Source organism: Puntigrus tetrazona, chromosome 7, assembly GCF_018831695.1.
Source record: "Puntigrus tetrazona isolate hp1 chromosome 7, ASM1883169v1, whole genome shotgun sequence".
NCBI classification, from domain to species: Eukaryota; Metazoa; Chordata; class Actinopteri; order Cypriniformes; family Cyprinidae; genus Puntigrus; species Puntigrus tetrazona.
In genome coordinates this window covers 33614610-33635618 of record NC_056705.1, presented here as the reverse complement: position 1 = coordinate 33635618, position 21009 = coordinate 33614610, and the positions used below count along the sequence as shown (strand labels likewise).

The window sequence follows — 21009 nt, the reverse complement described above, 5'->3', positions numbered from 1 at the left end:
GGAAATTTCAGCAGACAGCAAATGCTGCTCACTGTGAAATAAGTGCTGACTTTTACAAGTCTCTGAGATGTTAGAAAGTTCCTGCAAGAAAAAAAAATCTAAATACCTGAGATCAGAGAAATTAATAAAAAAAATAATAATGTAGGCAGATGGAGACTTACCAGCCTTATAAGCAATGGAGTTGGACGCAGACACTGACTTCTTGTAACACAAAAATACACTCGATCCCCACTGAGCATGAAAAAGAAAAAATAAGAAGAAACAAAAAGAACTGAATTACTGAATTTTATCTTGTTTATAAAAGAGCTAGTAGCACATAAAACTAAATTAATCTGAATCAGTTAAATCAGTTATATGTTTCTTTAAAAGTACTGTTCAAAAACTTCAAAGTAATACGTTTTGGCTTGAGAAAGCCACCACGCTGATATTTGAGTTGCTAACTGTCACTATTCTTGTGACATACTTATTATTTGTAGGCTGTCAAGTGCTTTTTATGTTTAATGAAAATACATGATTTGCTGATTAAAGAATCAATTAAATCCCAAATTAATCACACATCAATTCTGACTTGAAATTACCCCACAAACAGGGTCATTATTTTGTTAGATTTAACATAGAATTAATACACATAAACACTTAAAACTATATTGCGTCCATCTGTAAAGCAGCCTTGAAACCCAACAGTAAGTACAATTTATAGGTAACACTATTTTAAGGTGTCCTTGTTACGCGTTACTTACTATAATAATTAATAAATTAATTATGCATTATTACATGCAAAAATGAATTACATACCTAAACTAAAATATATAATGTACACGTAGTTATTTAGTAATATTGTAATTTATATAATTACACCATAACAAAGACGTCCTAAAGTAACCACTTTCTGTTACTTGGAACACGACTTCCACGCAGAACGTACCAAGCCACAGTTGAGGTTCTTGTCCACTTTACAGAAAGTGTGAGGAGGAGTCTCTCCCTTGTTTGTGATGATGACACAGATGTCAGTCACAGCCAGCGAGTTCTGGGGCTGGACGGGGGGTGCACGGCGGTATGTAATGAATATGCGCTGCGATGTGGCAGAGCTGTTGTTGACATTTGCACAGCGGCCAAATGGTGTGGCCTCAATGACCTCACAACCCTGAATAAGACGCTCCTTACCCTCGTAGAGGACCCTACAACAAAGAACAAACACTGATCAGCAACGACCCACAGAAAAAGGAAGAGAACCTATTAACAAGCACCCTTATGTTCTTCTTGCGATGCCATTGGATTACATTAGCATTATCAAGGTTTGTGTAAACATGTTCAATCGCGGTACAACGGTTTGTAGGAAAGACAGTGAAAAGAAGAGGAAATGTGGAGACAAATGATCTAAGCGCATTGGATATTGTATATAAATGGCAATAAAAATCTTTCATCACCTGAAGTGATTTATGACCCTGGAGAGGCAAATTAAGGGCTGCTATTCAAAGAATGCTTGAGGGTTAAATAACTTAAATTAATGTTTTAGAAAGAAGTTTTTTATGCCAGCTGAGGCTGCATTTACTTGACAAAAAAATGAATAGAAAATAGTATGATAACAAAACACCAATGCTTCCCTTATTTTACTATTAAATCAATCAAAATAGCTGTTTATATTTTAAGATGCACTTTAGTCCTGTGAAGGACATACGAAGGACATGTATTCATTCATTGATAGAATCATAGTCATGCATGGCTACTATAAATTTAAATCTTGTGTTAACAGTTCAATAGATGAGCCCAAGCCCTGTAAACATTTCCTTCCAAGGGTCCATAAATTAAACGTACCCCCGTTTCTCCAGGCACCGCTACACCAGTGTTTATATGGATCAAGTGGAAGAGATTTGGGGAAGCAGTTAAACTGAGTGTATTAGCATTCGTCGTGTGAATTGCATTTGACTGATGGCCTTCTGAAAAGTGTTGTTGGGTTGCTGAAAAGTGCACAGACATATTTAGAGATGGAAGTGTCATTTTTATATTCAGAATCTTTTAAATCATATTAATGTTAGTGTATTTTTTCAAAAACATATGTTAATCTGTTGTAGCACTATAGTCCTAAATAATAGGTGGTGTGATGTTCAGGTCTCCATCTCTAAAATCTGTTCAAGTCTCCATCTCTAAAATCTAGTGAGCCCAAATGGGATGCGTGGTAAAGCTTTAAAAGCTAAGTGCTATCAACGCCTTACCAGCAAGTACACTGCACCATCATGATATTTAATATTGTGGCACAGTAAGTAGACAAAACACAGCTGTGGCAGGCCTGGGAGAGGGTTTATTTTGACTCACAGTATAAACTACATACATTAAAAAGAGGGAATGTAGTGAAAAGGACTAAAAGAAGTCTGAAATAACGTTCTGTCAACATATGATTTATAATCATGTGTTCTTCCACATTAATAACAGTAGTAATGTTATATTTACTAAAAAATGATCATACAAGAAGAATATTGTGAAAACTTTATTATGGCTTTTCTCCTGAGCATCTATTAAGTTTAGGTGTGTTTCAGGAGACTGAAAATGAAAAAAATAATTGACGCACACATCCTTAGTTAATACAAACTCAACACCTCCAGCTAGAAGCAAAATGTTCATCAATAGGAATCAATCTTAATTTTAAAGTAAGGCTATGACCTGAAGTAACTTTAAAACAGACTTCTGTTTGCCATAATTCAAGAGCACAGCTAAACAGAGGAACACCCATTCAAACGTACCCGATGTCAATGAGTGGAGGCTTCCCACGAGCCCTTTTGTAACACAGGAAGAGTTCCGGGCTCTTGAGGCTGCCATGGTTGAGATTGGCCGGCTGGCCACTGTAGGTACTCTCAATGCATGTGAAACCTTCAGGCACAGTTTCTCCTGCAGACTTGTTGATGACGGCAAGGTCTGTGATGGGTGCCTTGGGCCCACTGGACTTGGCTTCAGACAGATCCTGCTCTAGTGGTGTGGATTTGTCTGTCAGGCCAGCCACGACGAAGTAATCTGTGACACGGTGACCCTTATCCTCAATCATGGCTGGACAGACCTGTTTAGAGAGAAGAAACTGTTGATTTTTATGTGTTCATAGGATTCAGACCATATTTGTACGCTTTTACGCCATTCACCTAATTACAAACATTCACTAAATGTAGAATTTATATATGATTATATATAGTTTAAGAAAAAATTATAGCATGCACTGTCATACCAAAGTTCGTCAACGATCAAGAAAGCAGAAAATACACAACAGATTCTAAGCTGAGCAGACACCAATAAACCAAATAGCCAAAACTGTAGCTGATTACAGCATCCTGGCTGAATGGTGCAGGATGGGGACCACTGAGAGCTGAACATTTAGATTTTGTAATGCTGCCACCAAAGACATTGAAACACTGAAACCTACAGAGATATGTTCTGCTTACAGTCCTTCATCGAGTGGTTCATCACAGACATCTTGGAGCATTTGGATCATTCTTTAGTCTTAATAGTTAACATAACATGATCAGTGTGAATAAATCTAACATTTAGTAATATTTATATTAGAAATTGTGATTACTTGACAAAAATTCATAATAATTAATTATCTATATAACAAGTATATTATTGTTGTAAATATAGTTGGAATGCGGCAACATTTTATATGACATTGAATTTCACAACTTTTCATACCAATTTCTGTATACTACAGCATAGGATTAAAGAAAAAAAAATTATCTACTTTTATTGTAACACAGCAGTACATCATCACGCGACCAAAATTATATGAGATGCTTGGCTTAATCCAGCTTCAAAACCTACCTAACCAGCATATGATGCTTCTGTAAACAGGGTAGACAGAATTGTGTACTTCCTAGTTAGTTCAAAGCTAGCTTTTATTGAAACCAATTGAAATATTCTGACGTTCCAAAAGGTGTATGCCTCTAAGAACACTGTCCCTGCGTACCTTCTGAAGAATTCAAACATTTGTGAGGTGGTTGTTATTTCCAACAAAGTGCTTTACTATGTCAGGAAGTGTGCAATTATTATTTCACAATTGGACACGAGTAAACTTACTTGGAATGAACTCTATTTTAACTCTAAAGTCTGAATTGGGATAAATGATTGTTTTGACATGCAAGCACTCGTGTATAAAATCTAAATGAATATTTATTAGACCACGAAACTGTTCTCAGTCATGTTTGAATATGAATCTCCCATGAGTTAACGTCATGTAGGTCATGACCTCTGGAGAAGTCCTGAGCTGTGGTGAGCAGTGACCGCTATCCTAAACTCATATTTGCAGTCAAACACCTCCTTTGCATTCAGGCCACCTCAACTCTATCAGATCGCATTTTCTCTAAAACTGGCTACATCATAAATAAAATCAGAAGTTTGATTCTATATATGAATGGATTTTTTCTCCTTTGAGTCCACGGCAACGCACATGCCACATGTGAAGACTTGCAGAGCAGAAGAGACCTCTTTTTAAAACAGAAAATCTCACACGCCCTAATTTGAACACTACGGGCTATAATATAGTTGCATAACGTGGCCAGTTATTTTTGCTAGTTTCAGTGTGATGCAGTTCTAGTTTTCATGTCCTGTGCCACCTTGTTTAAATTAGCGAATACATTTGCGCCCATTTGTGCGCTCTAAATGTGCTGGTCTGAAAACAAGATGTGTTCAGGTGCATCGTTAGAGGCGTTGCTATTTTGAGGAACTGAAGTAGACTGTGCCACTGACCAACTAAAGCCTGGTCTAAAGTCAATGGCACAGTATGTTGTTGTTATTTAAAGAGTACGTTATTAATATGAACCTGTAAGTGGGTCCACGATTTGCATACACTCTGCTTATTACAGCACACAAACATGCCAAATGAATTCAATAAATTAACTGAATTGAATTTAGAATTTATTTTAAGCCTCTCAGATTGCTCTTGAACACTAAATTGAGCTCTCTTTCATATCTTTTGTGATTTTTACGTTCATGTCTTAAATGAACAAACAGTTTTGAATTAAAATGTATAAGTATACACTTACTGTTACCCCAATGTGAAAAAACCCTATTTTTGCTGTTGAGGTTATTATGTATATGGTAGCAGCAATCAGAATACACTACAAACCTGCTGTGCTTCACACATTTGTACACAATTAAATTTCAGTTCTAGCAATGCTTATGAAAGACCCAAATATATTTTATGACAAATATGGTTAGCTTAGCACGTGAGGAACTAATAGTTAATTAGCGACCAATCAGTATTTTACCAAACCTGAGTGCAACTTAAGGTCATCTTACTAATAAGATGTTACTTGGTTAAGTGCCATGTAGCAGTAGCTTACTGAGCACTAATTCCAGGTTTAGCCTGCCTTGACCATGAGGTTAAATGCATTGCTTCTGGACACAACTACAGAACTAAATTATAAAGTTCCTATGTTGCTGTAGTAAAAACTGTGAACTTTGCTCCAGGAGGATGACTCTCAAAAATATAATTTTGTGATAAATAGTGTGACCAAGAGAGGATGAACTTTTCTATGGGACATTTATCCTTTGAACTCTGGAGCGGCAGCGAGTTGGACATTAAAGTACAAAACTACAAGCTGAAATGCAGTACTGGGTCTCTAAATTAAAGTTTGTCTGTGCTCTAATGCCAATAGATGTTCATCATAGATGTTCATAATGCTAATGCTTAGACCTCTTTCAATTGCCTCAGGATAAATGCATCCACTTTTCTTTGTTTCTCAATGTATACTCGCTTTCAATTGTAAGTTTAAGGCATTAACGTATGCAATATAATTTTCAGTTCAGCGCATACAAATATTTTTTAAATATATTTTTCAGACATGCACTTAAACTTTGCCTCAGCACCAGACACCAGTCAAATGAACATGGAAAAGGCACAGGTGATGAGGGAGCTTCAGTGGAACGACGGTGAACTGTGGACAGATGAGTGGTTGTCAGGCCATATCTGAGACAAAATTTATTTTCCTGTCCTGTCAGCCGTTATACTTTACTCATAGCATGTGCAAATGAAAAAAGTATGCAATGCTGTAGTTATGTAAGTTAAGACATAAAATTTCCAAAAAGTGGCTGTACCTGAAATTGCCCCCTATTCCCTACAATAGTCCACTCATTCTGAAGCAGTAAATTAAAATCTCTAGCTAATGAGTGTACATCGGTTGTACTGTCATTTTTGTAGTGCATTGTGGGATTGAATGAGTGCACTCAAGAATGTTCATTATGGTTTCGGACACCAAAATTGACATTGGCGAAGACCTGCAGGCAATGAGGGAGTAAGATACAGGGCAAGGGAAATTTCAGTAGGATGGGCCATAATAGACCTGCGACATTGTCCCATGAACCTGCAACCTTCTGGCTTTGCTTTCCCTCCGGTTCTGTCACGGTCCTCATACCCATTATTTCCACCCCAGTTTGCCAAGCCCAAGCCTTTACCTCACTAAGCTCCACGAAGCACTGTGACCTTCCAGACCTTTGTTTGTCACAAAGGATAATGTAGACCATCATATCATAGCTCTGCTTCATACTGCTGCATCTTCCATCTCCACCTCGGCTCTTCCCACCTACATTTTTTCCCTGTATTCCTCTGCCTGCCCATAGTCCTCCTCCATAACCTCCAATGTCAAGTTCCTTGTCAAATACCAGAAAACCTCCATGTGTAGAGACACCTGACAGCCGTCTGTGTCTCAAGAAAAGCTCATTAGAACATCTCCTCAGCAGCTCTCCAAAGGACATAAGAAAAGCTGGCACCATGACAAGGTTCTCAGCTAAGTTGATAACAGGACATCCAAGTATTCACAAACACCAGTGTCCCCAAAACGCTTACACAATTTGTGAAAGCTGATGAAAGAAGCCCCATTAAGAAGTAAAAACAGGGTCAGGACTATACATTATATGACTACAAATACAGTCTTTAATTCACAATAATAATCTATGACACAATACAAATACAAACATTTTTATGTAGAATAGATTTAAAAATAGCATTGAAGTAAGAAAACGAATAATTAATTGTTAAAAAAAAAAAAAAGTAATCGCTTTGATAGTCTTCACTGTATGAATTATACATGAATCTTTATTAAAGCATTACATTACTTGTTTATTTGACTGTTCAATTCAGTCAAAAGAAGTAAGTCTCTGCTCCAACAACTTATCAATCACACTGCGGCAAGCAGACAACTCAAGAATACAAATAAATCCTATAAAATTAGGTAATACCCTGGGTTTTTGAAAGGCTTTTTGCAATTAACTCTTTAACACAGGGCGATTAAATTAGTTTCATTTAAAGGACGGATAATCAAATTGAAATTTCAATGACATTTTTTATCTCTTTTTGTAGGCCTGTAAAATTAGAAATTAACTAATATTATCAACACCAACATCCATGAAAAGGTTAACACTAGTGCTGTCTGTGAATTTATTAAAATAAGAAAAAAAACTATTCACAGATTTTTTCTGTAGTTAACTGTAATTAATTGTACCTCCAAATTAATGCAGAAGCAATTTAAAGATGGTAAATTACATGTGTTCAATGGCATCTTTTTACTAAGTAGCCTATTATTAACAATGGCCAGTATTTATACAAAAATGCAATACTGCTACTGATGTCTCTGTTAAATGCATTTTTCAAGTGCACAAAACAATACATATCAAAATCTATATCATACTGCCCAACCCTAACTTGTACCTGTATTTGCCAAGTTTATATGAATAAGACTATGCTTAAAACTCATTATCAGCCCAATCAATAGCTGGCTGAAGCTCAGAGCAAGTTCTACTGCAGGCTTGAATAAGTAAAGACAAGAAAGATAAAAAGCCAGAAGGACTACAGAACTGTTGTTTTAATGTCTGTGGAGATAAAGTCATTTGAGAGGCTTGTGTTGGGCCTGAAAGACATTACTGGTCCCTTGCTGGACCCCCCGCAGTTTGCTTACAGAGCAAACAGGTCTGTGGATGATGCAGTCAACATGGGATTGCAGTACATCCTCCAACATCTGGACAAAAATCATGAGCAGCTGGCTGTCCGGTGCAGTCACAACAACCTGGAGCTGAACACGCTCAAAAGTGTAGAGATTATAGTGGACTTCAGGAGGAACCCGCTCTCGCCCAACTCAGCGTCATAAACAGCACAGTGCCTGCAGTAGTCACTCAGGTTCCTGGACACAATCTCTCAGAGCCTGAAGTCTCACATTGCCTCCATTGTGAAAAAGCCTCAGCCAGGGGCGTCACTAGACCTCTTTTACTGGAGCACATCTGCTGGTTTATATGGACCATAGTAACCTAACACAGTGCAGTAGAAAAGTGATGACTATCAGTTCACATAATCTGCATTCAGCTTGATGAAAAGAAAGATGTATCTTCGTGGCAGAATCTAGTAAGGTTACTACAAAAGGTGATTGTTCAATAAGACCAGTGGAGTAGATAGTAAATCATGTGCCAAACTCACTTCTATTTAATCATTACGTAATGGTTTTAATGGTTCAAAGTTGATGATCTGTAATGTCTATATGTAATTAATGGTATTAGTATTAAAAATCATTAGAATTTCTGTGATGGTTTCTATTGTTTCTGTCAGCATGGGTTTTGTGATGCCATTTGCCATAAATGTGACAGGCTTGCTGTAATACTGTTAGATAGTAGCACCTGTCTGTAGTTGTGGTGGGCTTCTTTGGGAGACAATCCAGGGCCATTATTCATTACATCTGAGCCCCTGAAAATGAGGGACTGTGTATAAACTGGTTGTAATTCCTAACTCCTGTTTTTTTCTGTTCAGCCCTTTGAAGTCTTCACTTCAATTTCATCTTGATTGTTTTTTTTTATTATTATTCTGTTCTGGTGGCATACAAAGTAAACTTATGAAAGTTGTGTCAGTGTCCCGATATATATGAACCTAAATGTATCCCTGCTGCATTAACACCGCTAGCTCAATCACTGGTGAGTTTACCAGCCAATGTCTAATGATGGACCATGTTTAGTTATTTTCTTAGTGCAAAATGTTAATGCATACAAACAGAGATGAAACGTGTCAAAATAATTCACCCTGAAGCACTCAGCATCCTTATCCCCAATTCAATCTGACACAATAGTTTGGCCCTTTACCGTTACCACAGCAACAGCTCCAACCTTTCCGTGCACTGAGCTACAATGTTTTGCTTATCTTCTTTTTCTGCTTCTCCCTGAAGCCTACATCCTCTGTCTAATAAAAAGTGAGCATTATAAAATTACATACCTTATATATTTACACAGGTACATATATAGCATTGTGAAAAGTTAGAAAAAGTAAACAAACTATTTAAAAAAAAGTTTACATTACATTCTAGATGTATTACCTGTACAGTAAAAGACCTCAAAAAGGTTTTTTACATTTTGATGATTAGAGTTTACAGCTCTTGAAAGTGAAATATTAGAATATTTACTCTTGAGTTCTGTTAAATCTCCATCCCTACGGTATAAATTGCAGGTACCTCTTGTTCTTTGAAACCATACTAATGGAGAGGACTGCTGACTTAGCAGTGGTCCAGAAGACAGTAACAGAAGGTCATTACTGATAGGGCTGGGTGTTCACAAAACTGCTGTTGCAAAGCATATTAAATGCAATTGTGGTGTATCAGAGGTAAAACTTCATATAAATCCTGTTCAGTTTCTCGCACAAATCGATTGTTTTGTTTCTTATGACATCAATGCATCATCACAAGCTGCAGAGTTTCATTTTTAAGTTTTTTTTTTTAAATCTTCAAGATTGTGTGCCCATTGACTTGCGTTATACGACAGATAAAATCTTTGTCTGTGTTCTACTGAAGAAACAAAGGCACCCATGTCTTGGACGCCCTGGGTGTAAGCAGATAAACATCCAGCACTTCTTGAATTACACTTTACTGAGAATAGTATACTGAAACGGAAGTAAACCTGTGTTTTCACAAAGCATATTTATCCACAGCGCAGAGGGCGCGCTTACATATGGTTGCATATGATCGTATTAGGCAAGTGGGAAGTGTGTATTTTATTTGTGTAGAAGCTAACAGTTATATTTACATCTGTCAATGTGAAAAAATCCTATTTTTTCTGTAATATCAATAAGATGTTACAATTGCATATTACATTAATTGGTTGTAATGTATAAGACCGTGGTGTAAGAGAGAATTTGCATTGCCCTGAATGAGCAGGTTTTTGCATCCATATGACACAAGTATTGTGGCCCTGCATTTAATATGGACCTACCCCACACCTCTAAACCTACTAATTGATATCAATTACCAATATCATATAACCATGTAACCAATGTTAAGTTTCCACATGTAAATAGCATGAAATAAACATGTATAAACATAATATTGTGCCATTGTAAAGCACATTCATGAGATTGGGTAAGTTTTTTGTGCATTTAAAATAACTTTTGGAAATGTAATCTGATGTGGACACCAAAATGATGGCATCCCGTCTTTCAACTATTTATAATTTTTTAGCACGCCAGCGTGACTAGGAGCATTAAATTGTCCAGTCATGACTTCCTGTTTCACAGGATTAGAAATATGAGCAACACATTCCCTTTAGGCTATGTTCCCTTAAATCAACCATCGCAAACAGTAAAACCAAAGAGTACAGTTCGGATGTGCAGAACATCATTTTGGAGCTTTATGAAATAGAAAGTGGCTAGAAGAGTTCAATCAACTAAAATGTTACAGATCTGCATGGAAGAGGACGTGTGTTTGTATTGTTCTAATTGTGAAGAGACTGAGTGGCCAAAGACTCTCCAAGGACCACAGCTGTAGAATTGAAGATTCTTGCTTGTTCAAAAATAAAATCCAGCATCATTTTTCAGAGACGATTAAAACTTTAAATGGTGCTTGCTTCTATGGTCGGAAAAAACAACAATCCAAATCAAGCATCAAAATCAACACAAAAGATTTGTCACTGGGCACAAAATGAAGCTTCTGCCATGGACGTCCCAGTCCTCTGTCAGGAACCCTATAGAAAATGAGTGGAGTGAACCGAAGCCAACATGAAACTATTATATTTACTAGTATAAGAAGTATAAACTACTAATAATTTTAAGATTAAGATACCATTCTGTGCTAATACTAATGGCTAGCCCAATCACCATTCAATAGGTTAGCCCAAAAATAGAGTAAGTATAGGGAATTACAAGTTCAGCCAAGTACTGATAAGCCAGAAAATGCAGTGCCTTTTATGTTAACTTGAGAACTTCACAATCAATGCAGAATCTAACCTGGAGTAATATTCCAAAACAGGAGTAATATGATCAACAACCCTGCCCCTTCACAGAATTCCAGCTGCTGAATTATAATGTAAACGGAAATATTGAAGTTTGGTAATATGAGACTTTGAGACTCCAATAAAGGTGTTACAAAAATCTAAAAAGGTCAAAGGAATAATTCAACTTTCAGCAACAAAGAAAGACAGCATAGGTCAGAGCTAACTATTCAAAGATAAAACAAAGACAACTTCATCTCACAAAGACAGTGTGACACATGGGAAATATCCTGGCCCAGATTTGAGATTTGATTGTACATCTGCATACTGTCAGAATAAAAATTGTGGTTATGTTCGAGAGGTACTGACAACTGACAAAGAGGACAAAATATAGATGCTGAGAAGCAAGGGACCAAGTAATGAGTCCTAAGGGACACTAGTACTAACAGGAGGTGATTTTCTTTGGAACCTTCAGAAAAATGAGAAACTGGCTTATTGAATCTTATTTTGCCAGTACTGGCCACATTAGAATACGCACACCAGACCTCCAGACAAAGGCAGGACTTCTTCTATATAGCAAAGAGTTATGTGTAAATATAAACAAGCAAACAAACAAGCGCACTTACTCTGTGTTATTTTTCAACTTCTGTGAACTGAAGAACACATGACTTGATAATATTTGAATAGACATACACACGTCCCCAAATTTAGCTACATGGCTTTTTTTTTCTTGCTGGGTTGTTTGCATTGGCAGATGGAAAATCTAAAGCCTTTTCTGCCATATTGTTTCCACATCTACTAAGTTATAAATACCTTTTATTAATTTCAATATCCAGCACTGCTTCACCATTTCAGTCAGTCATACTTTTGTTTGTCTAGCTCCACCTCTAAACCTAGCTTTCTCTCAAAAGCCTCAACACCAATCTTAAAAGGCATGTACAGAATGTTTTCATTAAAGACAGAAGAAATAAAACTTCTGTCGCATGTATGAAAGCAAGCAAGAATAATATCGGAGAGCTGCAGTGAATGGAAATGTTTTTGTCTAATCTAAATATTCCATACCGTGTACCCTGTTACAGATCCTTGTGATCATCCCCACAGAAACTCCTCCTAGAACAAAAGGAGCGAGTGCTTTCTGCTGCAGGACGGAGGCAGAGGGCTGGACAGAAACCTGGTAGCTTTGTGTCATGCACAGCCTTTCACTTGCCCGGGCCGAGAATAGGCCCCAGAATGAAACGGCTCGATTCAGAAAGGCTAGGCCTGAGAGGAATGGCACCGAAAAACAACACACAATGCAGCAGCACTACAACCATCAACAGCAGTAATGAGGGTTTGAATAAACTTGTTGGAACAGAAAACAAAATCACAAGACAATGAGACGTTTAGAAAAGTTCTGCAATAATTTAGTGCCCTATGAGAATTAGAAATATAAACAGGAAATATATTCATATATTACAAAAGCTTTACGATATTTGTAAACTGCTAATGGTTCGAACGTACGAGAGCGCTTTAGTGCCATGTTGAAATGTGATATCACTCTGCCTACTGCGGCTATGGTACAGCAGCAAGGGTCCTTGATAATTATGCTGGAATGAGAGTATAGTTCCTAGTCATGTCAGCCTAGAAAACCGCCACTCGTTTTCTGTCAGGATTAATACACACTGTAAGTACAGAACAGTTTTAAATAGGAAAAACATTTTTAAATGAGATGCTTCTGGTCTAATCGGAAGTGGGGAACTCATGCAGAGTACGCATATCAAAAGATGAAATTCACATAATAACTATGTTCTGATTCGTTGGAATCAGAACGAATTCCAAAAAAACAAAAAGTGTCCATGTAAACATATATATTGTTGTCAACATCGGACACAGAATCTACTAAGATTAATCTAATCAAAGCCAACAAAAACAGACAAAAGTTATAAATCTAGAATCTGTATTATATTTTGGACCACAAGGTTATGATTCAAAACATAAATTCTCCTATTATGGTGCTATCTAGTGTTAGGTGGATGTGTCTCAGTGCACCTAAACTCTATACAAATGATCAGAATCAGTTTTTCTTTGTATATTATCATTGTATATATTCTTCCATTGTGCAGTGTCTCAGACGATGAGGCGTTGAGTGCGTATAAATGTCAACAAGCTGAAAAATTTTTTTTGAGATAGTGTAGAAACCGATTTCATAAAATGGGCGTCGAAAAAGGTATCGTTTAGGAACCAGTATTGATATAAAACTTTTGGAATGATACCCAGCCCTATGGCTCATCATTGAAACAAAGTTATGTCTGAAAGATGATTAGATTGGGTCACTGAATCTGTGAAAACAGACCCCTCGACAGGTCCTAATGCCCTAATAAATTACATTTAACATTTAGTAATTGAAATCATAAAATAATGAGTATGTTTTGACTTAAAGGTCATAAGCTATAGCTTACATGGGAAAAAAAACTACAAACATGACATGTAGAATGTGTTTAATTTTTTTGAAACAAATCATAAACTCTGAAAGATTTTCAGAAATTGTCATCTTTCTGTTGGAATTGATATATAGTTTATTTACAGTTATTTTTAACCACCATCAAGTGTTTGAAAGAACTTCTGATTACAATCTAATACGTGCTAATATAAGCTTTTTAAAGTACTGTCAAAAAACCTCCATTATTGTTTATTTCATTCTAACATATATGTTTTTTATTGAAAATAACCAACTTATTTAATTGAGCTTTATTTCCGCACAGGAGAGACTTGGTATCAACAGGGTCCAAAAATGTTTTGAGCTCCATTTCCAGAAGTATTCGAGAATGCATTTGACCAGATTACACTCGTAGTGTAGATGCGGATGTGGTTCAAGCGGCCACAACTTTTAAAACGTACAAGAACGTGTGCTTATCAGATGGTATTTAAGCATTGACAAGCTGAATCAGAAGTATTGTTTTCTGATTACACAAAAAAGTAAGTACAAGCAGATGTAATATCTGTAGAACCTTTAGAGCTTGAACACATCTAGAGGTGGTCAAAAATGCATCTGATTGGATTTCTGTTGTAGTGTAGATGCACATGTGGTCAAATCCTCCTTCTGCCTACGGACATGACTTTTTCCGTGGTCTTCGTTTTTGTGATTGTACGGCAGTAAGCGTGAGCTTGTTTTGTCCATGTAACTGAAAAAGCCCATACATAAACATGCACGGAATGCTGTGGAGTATCTTAATATTAGTGCGCATGTGTGTCTAACCCTTTCACTGCAGCTTCGGCAAAAGCAGAAGAACCCTCGATGGAATCAGGACAGAACTGGTCATTTTTCTGCTTTGACCCAGTTTGAGCTAAAGAGACCCCAAAAAATGATTCTTGCACAACCTTGCTTCTTTATGGATATGGTTTTTTGGGGGTTGATGAGCAGTTTTGTTTTTGTGCCATACCTTTTAAAATTATAGCCCAAAAGTTCAGTTTAGTTTTATAAGACCATAAACCATTTTGCCACGTAGTTTTAGCAAAATGTAGACACTTTTTTTTTATTCTTCTTTCTTTCTCTCTTTCTTTTTCCATGAGTAATGGTTTCCATTTGGCCAACCTAGCTCAGACATGAAAAATACAGGATGTACTTGTCACACACAGCGAGTGGTCAGACATTCACCAACCTCCTTTAAACACAACAAAACAAAGAGAAAACACTCACACAGAGTAATGAACTTGAAAATTAAACTATAGTTCCTTTTGCATTATTTTTAAAAACATAACTACAACCCCACTCATACGTTCCCCATCTTACCTAAAGCTGTGAATACTACACAGTGCTGAGATTTGAAGTGAAGAAAAAATGATACAATTTGAATAATGCCCCTTTAGCAAATCCGTGCAGTTTTGAAAGATAACATATGCAACGTTCTTCTTGCCAGAGTCAGCAGAAGTGAGGGGAAAAACAGTGTATTTTACGTTTGAAACATGGATATTTATCCTACAAAAATCCATGGATTCACTTACGGGGGGTTTTAATGACTCCCCCGGAGCTGTGCCACGGACAACAAACACCGACTTATTTCAACAGAAAGGCTTGGAGGGGTCTGGACAATTTTTAATGTAACTCTGATTGGATCTGTCTAAAAGAAGAAAGTCACATGCATCCAGGATGCTTTGAACGTGAGTAAAAGACTAATTTTAAGTTTTGGTAGGACTAACTTCTGACTCATTCGCAAAACTAGGCATCCGATCAGAGTTGTCACCTTCCCCGACGGTCCTAATGTTGAACTGGGCAAACTCCCGACGACGTGAGCCTGACAAGAGCCCCGAGGGGAACGCACACCCAACAAACTAGACCTGACCGTCGGCTCGGTGTGTCCCTTTAAATCTTCAGCTGGAACGCCTGCATGCTGTGACCTCATCATTTCATGCACGAATGCACATAAACAATGTGTCAGTTGGAGCTATTCTTATTAGAACAGATTTTAATAATGAAAGATTATTCACAGTCTGTCTTGCTCTAGGAGTGGGACAATATATCGATTTGGTGATAGATATTGTCCTACTTTATGCGACACAGGAATCTGTATCTGACGCCAGATATTTATATTTTTAATTAATACAATAAGACGGGGAAGCACAAGGACCTGCAGGATAAACTGATTTACTGCCAGTGTATTAGTTCACGTCTATGTATGAAAAACAAAAAGTGTCTTGAAACAGCTATCAGTGTCGATCACGTAGTTATTGCAGAGCTTGTATTCGGCCCGTGAGTAACCTTTCTGCTAGGACTGAATGATTTCCCTCACTATGAGTGATTAAACATTTCCATTGAAACGTAGCGAGCGCAACAGAGCGAGAGTTTTCAATCAGTTCCTACAGATGTTGAGCTTAAATTCTTGAGTGGTGCATTATGGGATAGGAAGTGGCGCAGAGAAAGCTTTGAGAGTGGCAAAAAGTTTGGCCATTCCTTGACTTTATGCAAATACGGAGCCAAAAAAACAGCCAATGATAACCGATCGCTGTGAAAAGGTGATGAAATGTTTGATCTGAAGCAGTGGTGTTGTAGCAAAGCCAGCGTGCAAAAGAAGCAATGTAAATGGTTAATTCCTCCCTGCATTCATGTGCAGGGCACCGTTTTTATGATAAGAAACAAGGTTGAGAAAGCACTCCTTTACCAGTGAATCCTTTACACAATCTGACTTTACTGTGCTTGGAATTGCTGGTTTGGTCTGGCCAGAGGAGAACTGGCCCTCTCCCCAGGTTTCTTTCTCCATTCTATCACCAACAGAGATTTGGTTCCTTTGCTGCTGTCATCTCTGGTTTGCTAATCTGGGGAAACCTGGTTTCCAGTGATTATTGTCGATTTGATTGCACAGATACTACATAAACTCAACTGAGCTGGACAACGATCTCTTTGCATTCAATGGTGAAACGCCTTTAACTGAAAAGTTAAAGTAAAGTAACTTTATTTTTTTCATTTGACTTTACTGACACATTTGATACTATTAAGTGCTTTGACACAATCTGTATTGTTAAAAACTATATATAAATAAAAGGGACTTGACTCAGGTCAATTTTAAAAAGTACCAGGCTATATAATTAAATGTGTTGGTTTTCACACAGAGAAAAGTATACCCCAAGAATAAAATGCTACATTTACTTAAATTTTTTTAATTGATTTACAGATCACCTTTTTAGGCTGTTTTCTATCAGTTTGAACTGAATTGAGAAAACGTGCACATTTTCGCATCTTTGTTTTCACTGTTAAACAGATCATAATGTATCATTGTAATCGTCTTGCAATATACTGATTATAATAACTATCATAGTATAATTGTTATCGTGAGGCATGTATCATGATTATATTTAGTATGGTGAGTTACCCTGCGATTCACACACAAAACTCAGGAACAGGAAGACGTTTGGACATTTACCAGCCGACGCAGGACACTAGAAACACAGAGTTTAAGATTTAACACGCACCTACAACTCAATAGAAGACAAATGACAAAACAGACACAGGGTAAGGGAGCATCTTTCATAAGTTCTGTATCTATATATGTTGCTGTCTTATATAAAACCTGCCCCAAACATTTAAAACAAAAGTATTTTCACATGTAAATTCTTTTTCTAAAATTATTGTACACTCACGATTATGAACAATTTTGCTGCTGAATAATTCACAAATTTATTCTTGTCATATATTTTGTCTGTGTGTATATTATGTATATATATTAGGGGTGACCTGATATTCTTCGATAGGACGAGCCTGATTCGGTCGTTATGATCATGCCGTTTTGGCTATATGGGGGTGCTCAATATCTGATTTCACTTAGAACTACCTGCAAATTAACATACAGCCTATTAAAATAATGCTGTAAATATGAATCTGAAAAGAAAGAAGCTTCAAATAAATATTTCAACGTGCCTGAATGAATCCAACCACCCCTTTAGGTTTCACTTTCCATAATCTGTGACCGACAGAGGATCTTGGCCGCTATATTTTGCCCTCTGGTCCCAAATATGAGATTGATTGATTGATCAGTCGAATATTAGCAAGACTGGAAAATTCTGATTCGACTATGACAATTCTTAGTCAGGGACACCCCTAAAAGTGTCGTAGTTTAAAGTGAGTTTTGAATAAAAGTGTACTATTAATCTCATAAACTGTCATATTTCATGAGAGGTCGCTAGAAAATGTTTTGTTGTATTTATTTAGAGGTACTTTTGATAATAATATAGATGAACATATGAGAAGAAAGTCACATTTAAGCTCTGTTCTTCCACATGTGTTCAAACTTTTACATGCCTGTCACAGCTTTTTCATGCTGGTTGATGACCGTATTAGCGAAATGGCCTAAAACAATTAGCAATTAAACTGCAGACCGCTATGTTTTCTAATAAACGCAAGAGCTGCATGTAGCCCTCTATGATGTAGTCTATCACAGCGGCGCTGCACGAGCTTGTTAGACAGGGTTCAAAGTCCAAAGCTGCACTAAAAGAATGTTACTCGCCAGCCGCTAGGTAACATTTTTATACAGTTTTAAAATAAAATAAGAAATGTATGACGATAATAATAATTACAATACATTTACTATAACAGTCACACGTAGTGTTTAAATTGGGATCTGTAATATTTATCAGTGTTTTCAAAGAATTGTCTTTTGTACAGTAAAAAAAGAAATGCATTCTTGATTCAAGAAGAGGGTCTCAAATGCCCCAAAATTGTTTTCCTAACTTATTTATTTTAAGTTAAATTGAGAGTATAAATACAGAATCTGTGTATATATTTTAAACTTTTAATTATTATTGTGTAATTGTTGTTTGCTGGAACATGACTTGGAAAATTATCTGCTATTACAGAAGAAAATAATTTATTTATATAATAATAATAAAAAAATGTGTGTGTGTATATATATATATATATATATATATATATATATATATATATATATATATATATATATATATATATATATATATATATTACCGTCATTGGTAATATTATTGCCAAAAATATCTGTGATATATTTTATATCGACCATATCGCTCATCCCTATTTGTCAGCTGAATGAATTTTGGAATTTTGTTGGTTTTAATACTACGTGGAAAAATGTTGAGCATGACTTTCAAAACCCTCTGTATGTAGGCCATGTTAAAACAGGACCATTTGTTTTACAGAAAAGATAATTGTAATAAACTGTCATGGCAACAGTGTCACAAACATAACTACACTGCAGGCTTTTTATTATCCTATTTCAGCTTTCTTACAATATTGGAGGGAAGTTTTGAGTGAAATATGATCCAGACCAGATACAGACCAACCACAACCAAGCATTAATATTATAACACAAGAAATGACACATTATTTTAAGTTAATAATAATAAAATAACAGCCACATGACTATTGATTCCACATCTCCAACACAACAAAGGCTAAATATTTTTAAACTAGAGGGAGAGTGAGCACACCAAAAGTATAACCATGTGGTTTTGGGTTTCCCTTTCACTTGAGCAGCCCTGCCCTCTTGCCACATGGCCTGCCTTTTGTCATACCCATAATGCCTCACGGTTACCTTTACGACACTCCTGAGGACAGCTCCTTTTATGATTGCACAGTCACCTGACGCAACCTTGAAGTGCAGCAGAGTAAATGCAATGAGGCACAAGGTCAGTGCGCATGCACGCAAAAATAGAGATGCACACAAAACCTTCAACCTAGTGATCAGAATTCAGTATAATGCACAGACACAAGGTAAATCTAGACAAGATCAAGGTCACTACACGTATTGATCAGTCACCTAAATGTAAACCATCTGGCCTTCACAAGCGTCTTATAAAAAGCATGTCTCTTTCTCTCCAGTCTGTTAGCAAATAACGGACATGTAGGCCTACTTCTTTTCCAAAAAAAATACATTAAATTAAAAATTTCAAATACATGTATATATGCATATATTTTATAACTGGTTACCATTTCTGTACAGCATGTTTCGTTCATAAACAGTTTAATGTTTGTATATATATATATATATATATATATATATATATATATATATATATATATATATATATATATATATATATTATTTTGATACACACTGCATGGCATACAAATATAACGTGTTTTGACACTAGAATTTCTGTAAATATATCTAATAAACATTTTTACCTGTTTTGACATGTTACATTAGCTTTACCAATGTATTTACGTATAATTATAGACAGGCATTCTGCTACAGAGCGGCAAACCACGAGGACCTATAAACCAATACCAACAAACATAGCACTCAAAAATCACCCCCTGACCAAGACAAAGCTAACACCGAAAGGGTTAACAATGCCCCAGATAAATGTATCCCACATTATAAATGTTTGAACATTTTAATACGACCGAGTTGGCGCTTTTTCCACCTCTCTCCATAAACACACATATATAGGTGAACAGTAACTTCTCAGTCATTGAGTAACTTCAAACAGGCGGTTCCCTTATTAGTGAGGTTTACCTGCACGCAGACACACCCTATATCACCTACACGCTTAGATTTCAAATAGCGAACAACCTGTTAAACCATCACGTGCGAGTACTTTTAGCCCTTAGTGTTGTCTAGGTACACAGCACTCTATATCTGACATACAGCCAGTAACCCTCCAAACGTGGCCTGTGACGAGCTTCGTTGCATCTGTTGCATCTTCGCGAGCAACTTCACACACAGCTCGACCGCAGCACACTTACTTTCCGAGGCAACAGAAAGCTAAGCGCAATTCACGTTTTAACAACAAACGTCGAGCGGCTCGTGGAAACAAATAAGCGCTACGGAGAACCAGCGAGAAAATATCACATTACGAGACGACAAGCCCGGGATAACGTAACAAGCTCGAGGCGTCTGACTGCATTAAAACAACTTCAAACGCAGCAATACATACCAGCTGTTCAAAGCACTCCAAGAAAACGCGTTGACATGTAGGCCAACTGCAACTTCCAAGCCGTCCACTCGGTCTCGAGCGAAAATAAACGTCCACGCGACGCGAGCGCGTTGGGTTTATTCCTGGAAACTTTGTTTCTGCCCAGCGCTAGTCTGTACGGCGGTACGTAGGCGCCATGTTTGTGTTTTGTTACTTTGGTGCGCTCTCGGGTTTCTCGGACTGACTGCTAGAGGCGGATGGACCCGCCCATAAATGACTCGCTGTTTCACATTTCCTCTTCACATCACAACGCCCCGTATCCACAGACCAGCGCGCACCGTGCTTAACAGGTGGCTGGGATAGTTTTTTCCCCACTCTCTTCAACCCACAACACATACGATTATACTTTTTCCTCAGCGTATCAACGTTTGTGAGTTT

General features: G+C 37.0%; 1 pseudogene; it reads right to left on the bottom strand.

The window, feature by feature from the left end:
- The window catches only part of LOC122347988, a 62455-nt pseudogene extending 41718 nt beyond the window's left edge, over positions 1 to 20737 (bottom strand).
- Positions 20738 to 21009: the final 272 nt, after the last annotated feature.